This window comes from Oryctolagus cuniculus, chromosome 20 (genome assembly GCF_051225735.1).
Source record: "Oryctolagus cuniculus isolate XC-2025 breed Fujian yellow rabbit chromosome 20, ASM5122573v1, whole genome shotgun sequence".
Taxonomy (NCBI): domain Eukaryota; kingdom Metazoa; phylum Chordata; class Mammalia; order Lagomorpha; family Leporidae; genus Oryctolagus; species Oryctolagus cuniculus.
Window position 1 is genome coordinate 47,563,519 of NC_142886.1, and position 15,742 is coordinate 47,579,260.

Sequence of the window (15,742 nt, forward strand, 5' to 3'; positions counted from 1 at the left end):
GTGAGCAAAGAAGGGGATGAACATATATCCATATGTGAACCAACAAAATAATTATAGATAAAAGAATCTAAATAATATGTATTTACATATACTAAACCAGCTAACTGTACATAAAATAAGAAATAATGTGTACTTACATATGAACATATTTATTTATACAAAAAGCAAAATAAGTATAGCTAAAATAACCAGAATAATATGGATGGATATTTTAGTGTCTTCATATATACAAATCAACTAAATAATTGTATATAAAATAAGAAATAATGTGTATTTACATATGAATACATTTACATATATAAAACCAAATAATTGTATATAAAATAAAAATAGTATATATTTAAATGTATTAAACCAACTAAATAAACATGCATAAAATAATAAAATGTAACTTATAAGGTCATAGAAAAATAGAGTAATTAAAATATTAGGCAATGGGCCAGTGCCATGACTCACTTGGCTAATCCTCCACCTACGGTGCCGGCATCCCATATGAGCTCCGGGTTCTAGTCCCGGTTGCTCCTCTTCCAGTCCAGCTCTCTGCTGTGGCCTGGGTAGGCAGTGGAAGATGGCCCAAGTGCTTGGGCCTCTGCACCCACATGGGAGACCAGGAGGAAGCACCAGGCTCCTGGCTCCTGGCTCCTGGCTCCGGATCGATGCAGCGCGCCAGCCGTAGCAACCATTTAAGGGATGACCCAACAGAAGGAAGACCTTTCTCTCTGTCTCTCTCTCTTCACTGTCTAACTCTGCCTGTCAAATAAATTTAAAAAAAAAAATTAGGCAGCAATAACATGTAAGGGGGGAGTGGTGATCTGATGATTTGATCTGTGGTGTCCTAAGTTTCTTTTACTATGCAAAGGGAATTAAGAAATCAATTAATTTAGTATGTTATTAAATTAAAGATGCATGATAAAGTGGGAAAATCTGAAAAAAATAGGAAAAAAGATGAAATTTCAAAATAGTAGAGGGAGAATCAAAATAAAATAAGGGAAAAGGTGAATTAAATAATAATAATAATATGACTGAAAGAGAGAGACGTTATGGGGACCTCTCACAGGAGCTCCAGGTGCTGGAGGTGTCAGATGCAGACTCTCGGGTTAACCAGCTCCATGCGTCCCAGCAGACAAAGGGCTGAGAATTACCCCAGAGCCAGAAGCTACTGAGGGGAATCAAGTATGAAGTTCTAGGGCTGAAATGGAATGACTGAAATTACAGCTTGTGTGGATGGGTCTGATGACAAATAGGACACAGCTGAAGACACAATTAGTAGACTGAAAGGTAGATCAGAAGGAATTATCTGGAATGATGCAGAGAGGCGGCGGTCGAGAACAGAAGAGAAACAGAAGAAAGACAATGGATTGGGCAGGCATTGGGCACAGCTCTGAAGACGCCACTTCCTCTCCCACTTCCTGCACTGGAGTTCACGTTCGGCTCCCAAGGCCAGCCCTGGCTCCAGCTACCTGCCAATGTGTCCTCTGGCACAGCCCCTCACCATGACAGCCACGCACAGGAGAGGCTGAGGTCCCCGCTCCTGCCTTCAGGCTGGCCAAGGCCCTGCTGTTGGAGCCATCTGGGGAGAGAACCAGCAAATAGGAGACCGCTGCCTGTGTCTCTCTCTCACTTGCTCTCTCTGCCTTTCAAATAAATAAATAGATGTTTTAAATTGTACTCAAAAGGAATCAGAAATGAAGCAAAAACAAAATACATTTTTTTTAAAAAAAGCAATATGAGGTATCATGAAACATCTAACATGTGAAAATGAAGACCCAAAAGAAGAAGAGAAAGAAACAGGCAGAAGAAGCGACACCCAGATAGAGAATGTCTAAGAATCCTCAGGGGCTGGGAAATTTTCTTTTGGGAGATCCAAGAAGTGCTATGACATTTCCAAGAAATCTAACTACACAGGCGCAGGGTCTCAGTCCACCCGCACAAGGAGGGACTGGGTTCGAGGAAAGGCAAGTGTGCCGCTCGCCCATGCCCCAGCCTCCTGATCCCGGAGACAATCAGAGGCAGCGGGAGTCAAGTCTAGCAAGAACTCGTTTATTTCATGTGTAACAGACCCTTTTAAAGCACAAAACTGCAGAGTCATTGGGGCAGGGCTAAGGACCAACCAGTCACTGAAAAGATCATTTTACGGGATGATTTCTATAGGACTAGCCATATGTCTATACACACGTCATCAGCTGTCGCCATTTCTCCTGATGTTGCATAGCCAATTAGTTTTAGTGGTAAACAACGTTGAGTTCCACCCACCTTGCTTCCTCTGGGCGCCATCTTTGAATTGCTTCGTGTAACTAATTTCCCCACACACAGGGGGCCACATGTACGGACATTGTAGTGAAACTGTGGAAACCAAAGACAAAGTCTTAGGAGAGGGAAAAAAAGACTTTACCTGCAAAACAGCAAAATAATCCTGACATCCAACATCTGTGGAAACAACGAGAGGGAGGCAACGCAATGCTGTCTACAGAGTCCTGGAGAGAAACTTCGCCGAGCCGCACTCCCTAGCAAGAGTGTCCTTCGACGCAGGGGAAATCCGGTATTCCAGTCTGGGAGGAAGGTTCTCAGGCTGAGAGAATCCACACGGGCAGACCCACCCACACTAGAAGAGATACTGAGAGATTCTTCAGAGAGAAGCTTGGAGTGTACAAAGAAATGAAAATGGACAGAAGGGTCAGTTTGTAGAACAATGAGCATCAGCGTATGAAAATCAATGATCTGGGGAGAGGGTATGTGCCATAGAGAGAAATAAAATGCAAAAACTTATAACACACCAGGGCGAAAGGAGTGATTGAACTTAAAGTACTCTAGGATCCTTCCGTTGTCCAGGAAATGGGGGAAGTACTATTTAAAGTCAATCAATCAATCAATCAAAGATGCCAGCTGTGACTGCTGGGACAGCAGTTCACGAAATGTGGTTTTCAGACGTCTGGAAGTTCTCATGGGACAATTTTCATACCAAAACGATGGCATTACTTGCCTCTTTTTACTCTGTCAACATGGGCACAGATGGTGCAAAACCCACCGTGGCCCAATCCTTACCCCAAGTCACTGGGGCAAGGGGTCCAGCACGCCCTTGCAGAACAGAGAACGAAAGAAATAAACGCAGGAGACAATTTCACTAGACTGTCTTTAAAAGAACAGGCAAAGAGGATTAATTCTTGCTGAATTATGAGCCTGGACTGCAGAGTTTTAAAACTTCTGTGTGACGAGCTGGGGTGGAGGCGTGAAGCCCAGGGCAGCACGCTCGAACAACACACCTGTGCTAGTGCAGGGCGCATGAGCCGCTTCCCCACCAGCAGCTGCTCTCCCGGAGACTGGCAGGCCAGCTGTGGCCCCTCCGACCTGGCCGCGTCCCACCCATCTGCTCACAAATGAACAAAGTGAATGCGTCACTTGAAGGACCCTGTGCTACCAGTGATCCAATCTGAGTTTTCTTTTTTTTTTTTTTAAGATTTATTTTATTTTATTTGAAAGTCAGAGTTACACAGAGAGAGGAGAGGCAGAGACAGAGAGAGGTCTTCCATCCAATGGTTCATTCCCCAATTTGGCCACAACAGCCGAAGCTGAGCCGATCCGAAGCCAGGAGCTTCTTCTGGGTCTCCCACAGGGGTGCTGGGGTCCAAGGACTTGGGCTATTTTCTACTGCCTTCCCAAGCCATAGCAGAGAGCTGGATTGGAAGTGGAGCAGCTGGGGCTCGAACCGGTGCCCATATGGGATGCCAGCACCGCAGGTGGAGACAGCCTACTTACATCACAGCGCCAGCCCCACAAACCCGGATTCTTGAAGATGTGCCCCGGCCATTGTGAGTTGAGAGCTCTCCGACATTTAAAAACCCTTTTGATAAAATCGGTGGCATAAACAAATGTAGTTTTTTGATATTACACAGTCAAACATGTCAACATTTGGGAGACCCACACAACCTGGTGAAGCAGTATATTCCGACTGACCAACAAACTGTGCTGCGAAGTGATGTACAAGTGACAAACCCGCTCAAACTGCATGAGACGGACGGATGTCAATGAAGCAGAAACAGCAGTTAATGATAACATCGAAGATTCACCTTGTGACTGACCTCAAGAAACTATCACCTGTGAAGTGTGGCATACAGCCAAGGAAGACGTCCACAGTACTCTGAGAAGGTTAGAATATCCCTCTTCTCCCGACAACACATCTGAAGGAGGCCGGATTTTCTTCTTGTATTTCAACCCAAACAACACATCACACCAAGAATTCTGGGGCAGATCTGAGGGCAGAGCTGTGTTTTATGAAGCTCTGTATCCAAGTGGGCCAGGACAGATAGATTTAGACAGAGAGAGAGAGAGAGAGAGAGACATATAGAAAGGTCTTCCTTCCGTTGGTTCACCACCTAAATGGCCACTACAGCTGGAGCTATGCCAGTCCAAAGCCAGGAGCCAGGTGTTTCCTCCTGGTCTCCCATGGGGTGCAGGGCCCAAGCACTTGGGCCATCCTCCACTGCCTTCCCGGTCACAGCAGAGAGCTGGACTGGAAGAGGAGCAACCGGGACAGAATCCAGCACCCTGACTGGGACTAGAACCCGGTGCCCATATGGCATGCTGGAGCCGCAGGCAGAGGATTAACCAAGTGAGCCACAGGCCGGCCACAATCTCCTTCACTCTTGTGCTTTAGAAAATAAAGTCACTTTCTACGGAAAAACAAGAGAGGTTATTTTAATAACTAGGATCTTGCTGCTCTTATATGAATTAATAAACATGTTCATTGTGTCTCAGTTTTAACCCTTAATACTATCCAGCATTGGCAGGGTAGCCTGGATGGATAAAATCTGTCCAGAATTCTGAAGTTAAGAGCATAAAGGTATCTTGAGTGCAGAGTCTGGGAACCACAGTTCTAGAAGAATCACTAAGAGACGACCAAGAGAACAGGAAGTGGGGATGGGAGAGAAGATTACTAAAAACACCCAGTGAATCTAAGAGAGGTCAAGGGGCCGGCATTGTGGCCTAGCAGGTGAAGCCACCGTCTGCAGGGCTGGCATCCCATATGGGTGCCATTTTCAGCCCTGGCTGCCCCACTTCCGATCCAGCTCTCTGCTGTGGCCTGGGAAAGTAGTAGAAGATGGCCCAAGTCCTTGGGCCCCTGCACCCACATGGGAGACCTGGAAGAAGCTCCTGGCTCCTGGCTTTGGATCAGCCCAGCTCCGGCCATTGTGGTCAACTAGGGAGTGAACCAACAGATGGAAGACCTCCCTTCCTCTTTGCCTTTCTGTAACTCTGCCCTTCAAATAAATAAATAAATCTTAAAAGAAAAAAATTGATTCTAAGAGAAGTCAAAAAGGAGGAAAAAATAACATACTAGACAGAAAAGATAGACTATGTCTGGCATTATGTTAAAAGCAAAAGGACAAAGACTGGGGAAAAAATGTGTATGCTTCTTGCTGGGTGCACCCTGGAAATACAAAGATCCAGAAAGATGGAAAGTGAAAGGATGCAAAGACATCTCAGTGCAGGCAGCCCCCAAGAAGGAGCTGGACCAGCTGCCTGGCCAGCAGACAACACAAGCTTCAAGGAAGAGAATAAGACTAACACCAAGAGGGCCATTGATAAAATACAAAATCTAACTTGCTGGAATGACATAATAACCCCAAATGTGCATGCATCTAATAACACAGTCCCAAAGTACACAAAGACAAAACTGACCGAACTCAGTAGAGAAACAGACAAAACCACCACCTTGGTGGCAAATTTTAACACATGTCTTTATAATTGGCAGAACCGGCCACTTAGCAAGGGTAAGGAAGTCTTCCTTCACATCAGTAACCAAGCTAATCGACATCTGCAGAGCACCGTCCCTGAGAGCTGCGGGGCGCGCGCACACACACACAGCAAGGCACAGCCGCGCACGGCCGGCACGTCGGGAGGTCAAGCCCACACGCAGCCCGTGCTCTCAGCAGCGCAGCACGCACAGAGGCACCAGCCACCGAGAAGAATACTTCATGAAAGTTAAGAATTCAGGAAAGTTGGGAAATTCACTGGATCAACCAGCACAATCCTAGCGGATATTAGAAAATACCAGAACAAAATAGCGAGAGAGCTGCGTTCTGTGATCGTCCTTGGAATCGCACTCAGTCAGTCTTGGAGGGAAATTGGCACTCAAACATGTTTTGGAAAGGAAGAAATGCTGAAATACAAGGATCCAAACGCCCATCTCAACAATCGGGGCAGGGGCTGGAGCTGTGGTACAGCCAGTTAAAGCTGCAGCCTGCACCCCCTACGGGGAGGGTTTGAGCCCCCGCTGCTCCACTTCCAACCCAGCTCCCTGCTAACAGCCTGGGAAAGCAGCAAAAGACGGCCCACGTGCTTAGGTCCGTCACCCACATGGGAAACCTGGATGAAGCTCCCAGCTCCTGGCTTCAGGCTGGCCCAGCCCTGGCTGTTGTAGCCATCTGGGGAGTGAATGAGTGAGTGGAAGTTATTCTCTCTGTCTCTCTCCTCTCTCTCTCTCTCTCTCTCTCTCCTTTTCTATCTGTAACTCTACCTTTCAAATGAATACGTCTTTAAGAAAAAAGAAAAAAAAAAGCAATTGGGGTGGAAAAAAATAGCCAATTCAACCTAAAGAAATGGCAGAGGGAGCGGCTGCTGGCGGGTCTGGGTCTGTCCCCTCCCGGAGGCCGCACAGGGACACTGGCCTGGGGAGGTCATCATGGGCTTCCTGGGCGCCAGGCAGCGCAGCCGCGGAGGTGGCCTCCACGAGCGCTGGCTCCTGCTCTGTCTTGCTCTGCTCGTCATATACCTAAAGCTATAACCTATACCTGCTGGTTACCCAGAAGGCTGGAGTCTCTTCACGTGTTGGGAATCTCACGTGGTTCCTCCTCTGTGAATTGTCCGTCCAGATGCTTTGCCCATTGTTCTATTCACTTGCCCTTCTTTCCTTATTTTGATTGTATAATTCTTCCTGAACTCTGGATACAAATCCTTTATTTGTCAGGGATCTTTTTTTTTTTTTTGAAGATTTATTTATTTATTTGAAAGTCAGACTTACACAAAGGAGAAGGAGAGGCAGAGATAGAGATAGGTCGTCTGTCTGCTGGTTCACTCCCCAATTGGCCACAGTGGCCGGAGCTATGCTGATCCAAAGCCAGGAGCTTCTTCCAGGTCTCCCACGCGGGTTCAGGGGCCCAAGGACTTGGGCCATCTTCTGCTGCTTTCCCAGACCATAGCAGAGAGCTGGATGAGAAGTGGAGCAGCCGAGGCTCAAACTGTCGTCCATATGGGATACCGGCACTGCAGGCAACAGCTTTACCTCCTACACCACAGTGCCAGCCGCAAGGTATCTTGCAAATATAAAAATTTAATGTTAATGTAGTCCAGTGGTATTAATATGTTCCCTCCAGGACTTGAGGGAAACCATTGGATGAAACAAACAAACAAAAAAAAAAACAAAAATCAAGGAGGTGTTCTGTGGGGAGCAACTCGGACTAGACTGTTACTCGAATTAAGACTTATTCTATGCATCTGCTCTCCCACAATATGGCGCTGGGAGAGGAGGAAACAGCTTCTACACAGCTGCCTCCAGTTCAACCAATAAACAGCAGGACCTGCTCCTGATTGGAGGAGAGCAGCGTACTCGGCGTGTGGGTAGCAGAGTTGGGATTGGTGGAAGAGGACTATAAAGGAGGAGAGAGACAACATGCACCAGGAACATCTAAGGGGAACATCCGAATAACATCTGAGCAGCCCCCGAGAGAGCCGGCCGGCGGTGTGCCGCTCCCCTGCGGAAGTGGGGAAAGTGGCAGGGGGAACCGCCCTTCCACGGAGGTGGAAGGGTTGGTAGCCAACCCGGGAAGAACCAGCAGCAAACCCGGGGAGGGCCGAGCAGACAAAAGAACAGCGCAGGGTCTAGGGTCGTTCCTCCACGAAGAGGGGGAGCGACATAATGGTGCCGTGACTCGGATATGAAGCTTAGGAGGCATAATGGTGCCGTGACTCGGATATGAAGCCTAGGCAGGGTTTAGTGTCATTCCTCCACGAAGAGGGGGAGCGACAGTGTTCTACTCTGTTTCCTTCTGCATGGCTCACGTTTCTCTTCTCCCACTTGGCTCCGTAACCCATCTGGAAGTCATCTGGGGTCCTATGATGCTGATTCCATCTCTGCTGTAGATGGAATTAAGGCTCAGCCTGGGGCATGTACTTTGGGGGGCTCTCACTGGCAGGAGAAAGAGCAAACCCCGATCCGTGCGGTCCTGGCCACCGGCTTTCCCTCCACAACCTTTCCCAACCTTCCTGAAGCCACCAATGTGCGCTGCATGTGGCTCCTGGCACCATGCTGGGTGCGGCAGACACAACCATCCATCGGACTCGGGCTTGTCCTGGAGGAGCTCGCGGTGTGATGGGGGGCGGGGGGTGGCTCGGGTCCAGACGACCCAAGGGGACACCTGGACGGTGAGTTCCAGGAGCACAGGACGCAAACACGGGGACAAAGGCCAGGCTGCAGACAGGCTGCAGAGATGGCGTCCAAGAGGCCAACAGCACACAAGGCGCTTACCCCCAGCTGCAGGCCGGGAAAGGGGAGGCAGCCGGCCCCACGTTCCACATAGGGAAAGCAGCAGGAGGGGAACCGGAAGCCAGGCCTGGGAGACTCGAGGCTGGTTTCTCTTGCCCTTTCAGCTTTTCTGTGCAGAGAAAAAGAAGAAGGGAGACCAGGGGCCGCTGTGGGCAGCCTGTCCACCCCAGCTGCCCAATCCTGGCCCCAGCCTGGGGCCCCTGTGGGTTGGAGCTTCCCGGTTCCCCAGCTTCCCGGCAACACCCAGACTCGCCAGCTGTGGCCAGGTGTTCCAGCACCCCACCCACAGCACACGCTCTTGCGGGAGCCACCGCCCCTGCAAGCCCAACTCGAACTTCCGACCCAGGACCCATCTGTACATCTGTCCAAGCCACTCTGGCCACTGTGGGTGACCCATTGGCAAGCGTACGCTGAGGGTGCTGCGGACACAACACTAAGTTCAGCCCAGAAGACCAATCAGAATTTTGCCATCAGAAAATCTAACAAGAAGTTATAGGGGCCAGTGCTATTGGCATAGCAGATAAACCCACCGCCTGCAGTGCCAGCATCCCATATGGGCACCGGTTCAAGTCCTGGCTGCTCCATTTCTAATCAAGCTCTCTGCTATGGCCTGGGGAAGCAGTGGAAGGTGACCCTAGTCCCTGCACCCGTGTGGGTGCAGAAGAAGCTCCTGGCTCCTGACTTCGGATCTATGTAGCTGTGGCCACTGTTGCCATTTGGGGAGTGAACCAGTGGATGGAAGACCCCCCCCCCCGCTTTTTCTCTCTCTCCCCCTCTGCCTCTCTCTAACTCTGTCTTTTAATAAAAAGTAAATAAATAAACAAACAACTTTAAAAAAAAAGAAATTATGGTGAGTGCTGTGTGGATTGGAAGCACAATTTGCACTTGAATTACAAGGGGCTGTGGGCACCACTCCCTGTTCTCAGCCAGTGGCTCACCCAAGGGCAGGAAGGCGCTTGCTCACTCTCTCGCTCTCTCTCTCTCTCTCTCTCTCTCTCGTCTCCTCTTCCACTCCTCCCCTTTCACTGTCCTCATAATCATTTCCAGCCCCACAGCACTTCACATTTGGTGAAAAGCACTTCAGTTTCAAAGTGATTAGAGGTTGGAGATCAGTCGTTTTAAAATTTAAATTAAACCGATTAAAATTACAGGAGCACTTCACGTGTTTTAAGCAAATAATTATTTTTTCAAACAGATCCAGGAGGCTGGAGCGAGCCAGGTCCTAAACAGGAGTGAGCACAGGGCAGGGCCAGGCCTGCAGGCTGACTGCCCACCGGCTCGGGTGGCCCAGGCACGCACCACACCACGACGTGGGAGAGGACAGGCCCCAGCCTGAAGCAGAGCTCCTTCGACTCCCAGAAGCCGGCCATGATCCTGGGCCTTCCTTCCAAGGTCACCTGAAGAAGGAGACGTCAGGTGCAAGGCTGGGGCCTCGGGTGCAGAGAGGAAGGAGAGACTCCTGCGTGATGCCTGTGGTCCCTGTCCTGTAACACACACAATCCCAGGCACCAGCGTCGGTGACAGAGACCTCACGGTCAGCAGAGTGCCACGAAGACCTTCCGCTTCCCGGACACAGCAAGGAAGCAGCCGTGACTCCGGCCTCCAGGAGTAAAAGCGTAAGTTAACAGAGCAGAGTTGGGTGACAGCACAGACCCGGGTTAGCTCCTAAAGCAGAACAGCTTCTGGGGTCCCCTGAGCCGGCCTCACCGAGCCCCGGCTCCACAAGCTGGGGTTTGCCGGGTGAACAGGAGTCGGCAGGTGGACACTGGAAACCCCCCGGGTCCTGCTCCTGCTGCACAGTGAGGGAGCTCGTGTCGTCCTCACTTGCCACCGTGGAAACTGAGTCTCAGAGGCTGGGGTGGCAGGGGCTGTGGACAGGAGCCAGGGCGGCCCCCGACGTCCCAAGGGCTTTGCCGAATCCAGGGCCAGAGGTCGGCGTTTCCAATCTTTGCTGCCGCTCCCTTTCTTCTTTAATTTTGGCCAGACTATAGGATTGAAACCGACAAGCCAGCCAGCTTCCCTCTGCCCTCCAGTGCCGCCCCCTGCATCTGGGCCCTGGCACCTGGCAGACCTCGGGGGTGGGGGGCACTGGGCCCTTCAGGCCTCTGAACTCAGGCAAAAGGAAAGGGATCACGATTTGCGTGGCCGAGGGAGACAGGCAGCCCCTGCGGCCCAGGAGAGCCGGCAGGCCAGGCCTGGCCCAGATGGCTCCTAAACACAGCCCTGTCCTGGTTTCCATGTCCACCGGCGGCCCCGCCCTCGGGTGGGGGTGGGGGAGGTACCTGCAAGCTGCCCAGGTGCCCTCTCTTCGGAATCCTTCTTTTTGAGTGTTCTCCTTTCCCTAAGTAGGTTTCTCGGCTCAGAACAAGCCGGCCGCCTGTGCTGCTCTGTGCTGTTTAAACATACCCTCAGAGAGGGACAGCGACACAGGGGCGGGGAGCACGGAGGGGGACTGGGGTTTCTGTGTGGGTGGCAGCGATGTCTCAGGGGCCGATGTGTGCGACGCCAGGGGCCTGGATGCTGGGGGAAAGTCAAAATGGCAAAGTGTGTGTCCTGAGTATTTTACCCTAATGAAAAATAATAATCGCCAGCCCCTGCGACGTCTCGTGAAGGGGTGAGGAGGAAAGCCGTCTGCTGTGACAGGGGCCAGCTTCCGGGCTCTTAGGAGGTCCTGGATCGGTCAGCACAGCACTGGCTGCCCAGAGACCACCGGGGGTGGCCGGCCTGGAGCAGAGCCGGTCGCCCAGGTCTGGGCTCTGGGGACTCAAACCACTTCTGTTGTCCCGAGGCACAAACCGATGCCCGCATGTACTGGCAGGGCCGGGGCTTCTGTGCCCTCCTTGCACGAGTACAGTGGGAGGCTGGGAGGGCCCGGGCTGAGCTCGGCACTGTGCGCAGGGCAGGGGCAAAGCCTGGCGGACAGAAGCCCAGCGCGGCACGGACCGTGCGTTCTCGCCTCTCTCCCAGGCCTTCCATCACAGACGCTCGTGCCTGTGCCGAAGACCGAGGTGCTCCAGAGTGGCTGCCGTCACCTCCGTGTCTCCGAAGAGGGGCCTCCTGCCCGGTGGAGTCTCCAGCAAGGCTGAGAGGCGTGGCGGCCAGGAGTCACCGGCAGGGTCAGTGTGGGGAGCAACTTGGACTAGACTAAGTTACTGGAATTAAGACTTATTCTATGCATCTGCTCTCCCACAATATGGCGCTGAGAAGGGAGAAACAGCTTCTACGCAGCTGCCTCCAGTTCAACCAATAAACAGCAGGACCTGCTCCTGATTGGAGGAGAGCAGCGTACTCGGCGTGTGGGTAGCAGAGTTGGGATTGGTGGAAGAGGACTATAAAGGAGGAGAGAGACAACATGCACCAGGAACATCTATCTGAAGGAACACCTGTGCAGCCCCTGAGAGAGCCGGCCGGCAGTGTGCCGCTCCCCCGCGGAAGTGGGGAAAGTGGCAGGGGGAACCGCCCTTCCACGGAGGTGGAAGGGTTGGTAGCCAACCCGGGAAGAACCAGCAGCAAACCCGGGGAGGGCCGAGCAGACAAAAGAACAGCGCAGGGTCCTGTGTCGTTCCTCCACGAAGAGGGGGAGCGACATAATGGTGCCGTGACTCGGATATGAAGCCTAGGCAGGGTTCAGTGTTGCTCCTCCACGAAGAGGGGGAGCGACATAATGGTGCCGTGACTCGGATAGGGAACTTAGGAGGGAAAAAACGGGAAGAAGTGGGAAATTACCGGAGAGAGAGACTAGCAAAGAGCCTAGGGGAAAGCCGGACAGAAAGGTGCCGGAAGAAGCTATTGAAAGCCTAGGCATAGACTCGGATATGGACTGTGGGAAAGAAGTTAGGATTGAAAGCGAAAGTGAAAGCTTTCATAGACTCGGATGCAGACTATGGAGGGGAAGCTAGGAGATTGAAAGCAAAAGTGAAACCTGGAGGAGGCTTGGACTCGGATGCGGACTATGGGGAGAAGCCGGGAAAAATGAGGGAGGAATATTGTTGGAAGAAAACTTAGGGAATCATACCGGGTAGAGAAAAATGTTAGGGAAATTGAAGCTGCGGGGGCAGGCCGAGGCGGAAACGTAAGCCAGGTTGGAATTCTTTAAGTCAGCCCGGGGAGCAAAAGGCGAAAATCTGGAACCAGAGGCAGAGACGTGGGCCGCCAGGTTGGAATTCGCCAGGTTAGTCCGGGGAACTTGGACTGAATACCGGTGGCGGAAACGTGAGCTACGCTGTGTGACTCGCGGAAGCCGCCGCGTGCAGAGAGAGCACGGGGCGTGTAAAGATAGGGAACGCGGGGCTGGTGCGAGGCCGTGGTGCGAACGCGAAGGGCGTGGAGACTGCGGAGTGTGCGTGCGAAGCCGAGCCGCGCAAAGCCGGGAGCCCGCCACAGGGCGGGCGCCGGGAGGCCACGCAGATGAGAGTAGCGCGGGCTGAAGCGGCGCAGAGCCATGAAGCAGCCTCGGGGCGGGCGCCAGGAAGCCACGGAGATAAGAGAAACAGAAGTTTAGAAGTAAAATGAGAGAAATAGGAATGCTGGTAGATAGAAGTAAAATAGGAGAAATAGGAATGCCCGGAGATAGAGAAATAGAGAAAAATAAGGCCTCCCCTCAACATGGCAATGAGAGAGCTTGGATTCGGTCTGCCTGATTAGGGAGGTGGTGAGCACCTGCGGGCGGCTAGCAGCTTATGCGCCGCAGGTCACCGAAGACAGGCACGAATTAACATCAATAAGTCTCCCCACAATACCGCAATGAGAAGGCTTGGATTCGGTTTGCCTGATTGATAGGGCTTATAAGCACCTGTGGGCGGCTGCAGGTCACCGAAGACAGGCACGTTATCAACATAAGTCTCCCCACAATACAGCAATGAGAAGGCTTGGATTCGGTTTGCCTGATAGGGCTTGTAAGCACCTGCAGGCAGTTCTAGCAGAGCAGAGCATGCGCTGCAGGGCACCGAACTCAGGCACGCATCAGCGCCTAAAAACCTCCTCACAACATGGCGAAGAGAGGGCCCGGATTCGGTTTGCCTGATTGATAGGACTTCTAAGCACCTGTGGGCAACTCTAGCAAGCAGAGCAGAGTGTGTGCCGCGGGGCACCGAAGACAGGCGCATATCAACGCCAAAAAAAAAATAAAAAGAAAGGGGGATCTGTGGGGAGCAACTCAGACTAGACTAAGTTACTGGAATTAAGACTTATTCTATACATCTGCTCTCCCACAATATGGCGCTGAGAAGGGAGAAACAGCTTCTACGCAGCTGCCTCCAGTTCAACCAATAAACTGTAGGACCTGCTCCTGATTGGAGGAGAGCAGCGTACTCGGCGTGTGGGCAGCCAAGTTAGGATTGGTGGAAGAGGACTATAAAGGAGGAGAGAGACAACATGCACCAGGAACATCTAAGGGGAACACCTGAAGGAACACCTGTGCAGCCCCCGAGAGAGCCGGCCGGCGGTGTGCCGCTCCCCCGCGGAAGTGGGGAAGGTGGCAGGGGGAACCGCCCTTCCACGGAGGTGGAAGGGTCGGTAGCCAACCCGGGAAGAACCAGCAGCAAACCCGGGAAGGGCTGAGCAGACGAAAGAACAACGCAGGGTCCTGTGTCGTTCCTCCACGAAGACGGGGAGCGACAGGTCAGCACCTTGCTCTCTCTCCCCTGTCCGTGATGTGCGTGATTCTGCGCCCTGGCTGGAACAGAGGTGGGTGGGGAGGGCGACGTGGCAGCTGCCTAGGACAGAGAGGCCTTAGGAGAAGCTGCAGGAATTTGGAGGCCCCTGGAACAGGTGAGAGGGAAAAGGTCGACCAGAAAGCCAGTTGGTCCAATTTCTACCCCACTGGAGGTTGTGTGTCCTGCCCAACCAGCCAGGGTGTGCTAAAGTAGGGACCCCACCAGACAGGCCTCCCTGCCACCCCCGGCCCCCAAGCCCCTGTGCTGGTACAGCAAGGGAGACTCCCCGGCCCACAGATGTGTAGGAGACATGGTGGGGGGTTTGGCAGGGGCACAGACAGGTGAGGCAAGGCTGGCAGTGGAGGGAGGGGCTCAGTGCGGGAGAGGGGTGAGTGGAAGGAGGTGAGCCACCAGGGTCCCACACCAAGGCGGGGAGGCTCCCGCTGGGCCCCTGCTGGGGGAGAGCAAGGCAGAGCAGGATGCTGTGGGCTTGGGGGAGCTCTGTGGGCTGTGCTTGGGGTGTTCCAATGCTGCAGATCCAGCAGGTGCACCCCGGGGTGCAGCCGCTTGGGGAAACGGCTGGCACCTCCTTGGACAGCTCGCAGTGGGAACGGCGACCCGGCGACTCCGCCGTTCACCACACGCCCACCAAAGTCACCCACACACAAATGTCCCCATCAGCGTCACTGGGACGCATAAACGGGATGAGCTGTGTCCAGCCCGCAGAATACTATTCAGCCGTAAAAAGGAATGAAAGGCGGCCGTGTGCTGCCCTGGGGACACAAGCAGGAAATGCCACGCTTGGTGAAAAAGACCAGGCCCAGAACCCACGCGCTGTGGTCCCACTTGTACAGAAAGGCCAGGCCCAGAACCCACAGCGCTGTGATTCTGCTCGAACAGAAAGACCAGGCCCAGAACCCACAGCGCTGTGGTTCCGCTCGTATGGAAAGTCCAGGCCCAGAACCCATGCGCTGTGGTCCCACTCGTACAGAAAGACCAGGCCCAGAACCCACAGCACTGTGGTCCTACTCGTACGGAAAGACCAGGCCCAGAACCCACAGCACTGTGGTTCCGCTCGTACGGAAAGTCCAGAAAGAACCCACAGCACTGTGGCTCCGCTCGTACAGAAAGGCCAGGCCCAGAACCCACACTCTGTGGTTCCGCTCGTATGGAAAGTCCAGGCCCAGAACCCACACGCTGTGGTTCTGCTCGTACAGAAAGACCAGGCCCAGAACCCACACGCTGTGGTTCTGCTCATACAGAAAGACCAGGCCCAGAACCCACAGCGCTGTGGTTCCACTCGTACGGAAAGTCCAGAAAGAACCCACAGCGCTGTGCCTCCACTCGTACGGAAAGTCGAGAAAGACCCGGAGCAGCCATTCGGGGCTCCAGGGACTGGCGAGGGGGGGGTCACTCCAGGCTTCTTTCACAGGTGATGAACGTTCTGGAACTGAGGGTGGTGAGGCCTCCACACCCCACAAAAGGCCCTGAATCAGAAACTATCACGCAGATGAAACGTGCGGTTTGTGGGTTGCCTCTCAGTAGCGCT

The 15,742-nt window shown here is 52.7% G+C and overlaps 1 long non-coding RNA gene across 2 annotated transcripts in view; it reads right to left on the minus strand.

The window, feature by feature from the left end:
- Positions 1-15,742, minus strand: part of LOC127487982 (uncharacterized) — a 67,482-nt gene that overhangs the window by 16,337 nt on the left and 35,403 nt on the right. For both annotated transcript variants that reach the window (XR_016226820.1, XR_007915363.3), the window contains exon 2: positions 2,254-2,343. This is a non-coding gene — a long non-coding RNA (uncharacterized LOC127487982). The remainder of the gene's footprint in view (positions 1-2,253; positions 2,344-15,742) is intronic.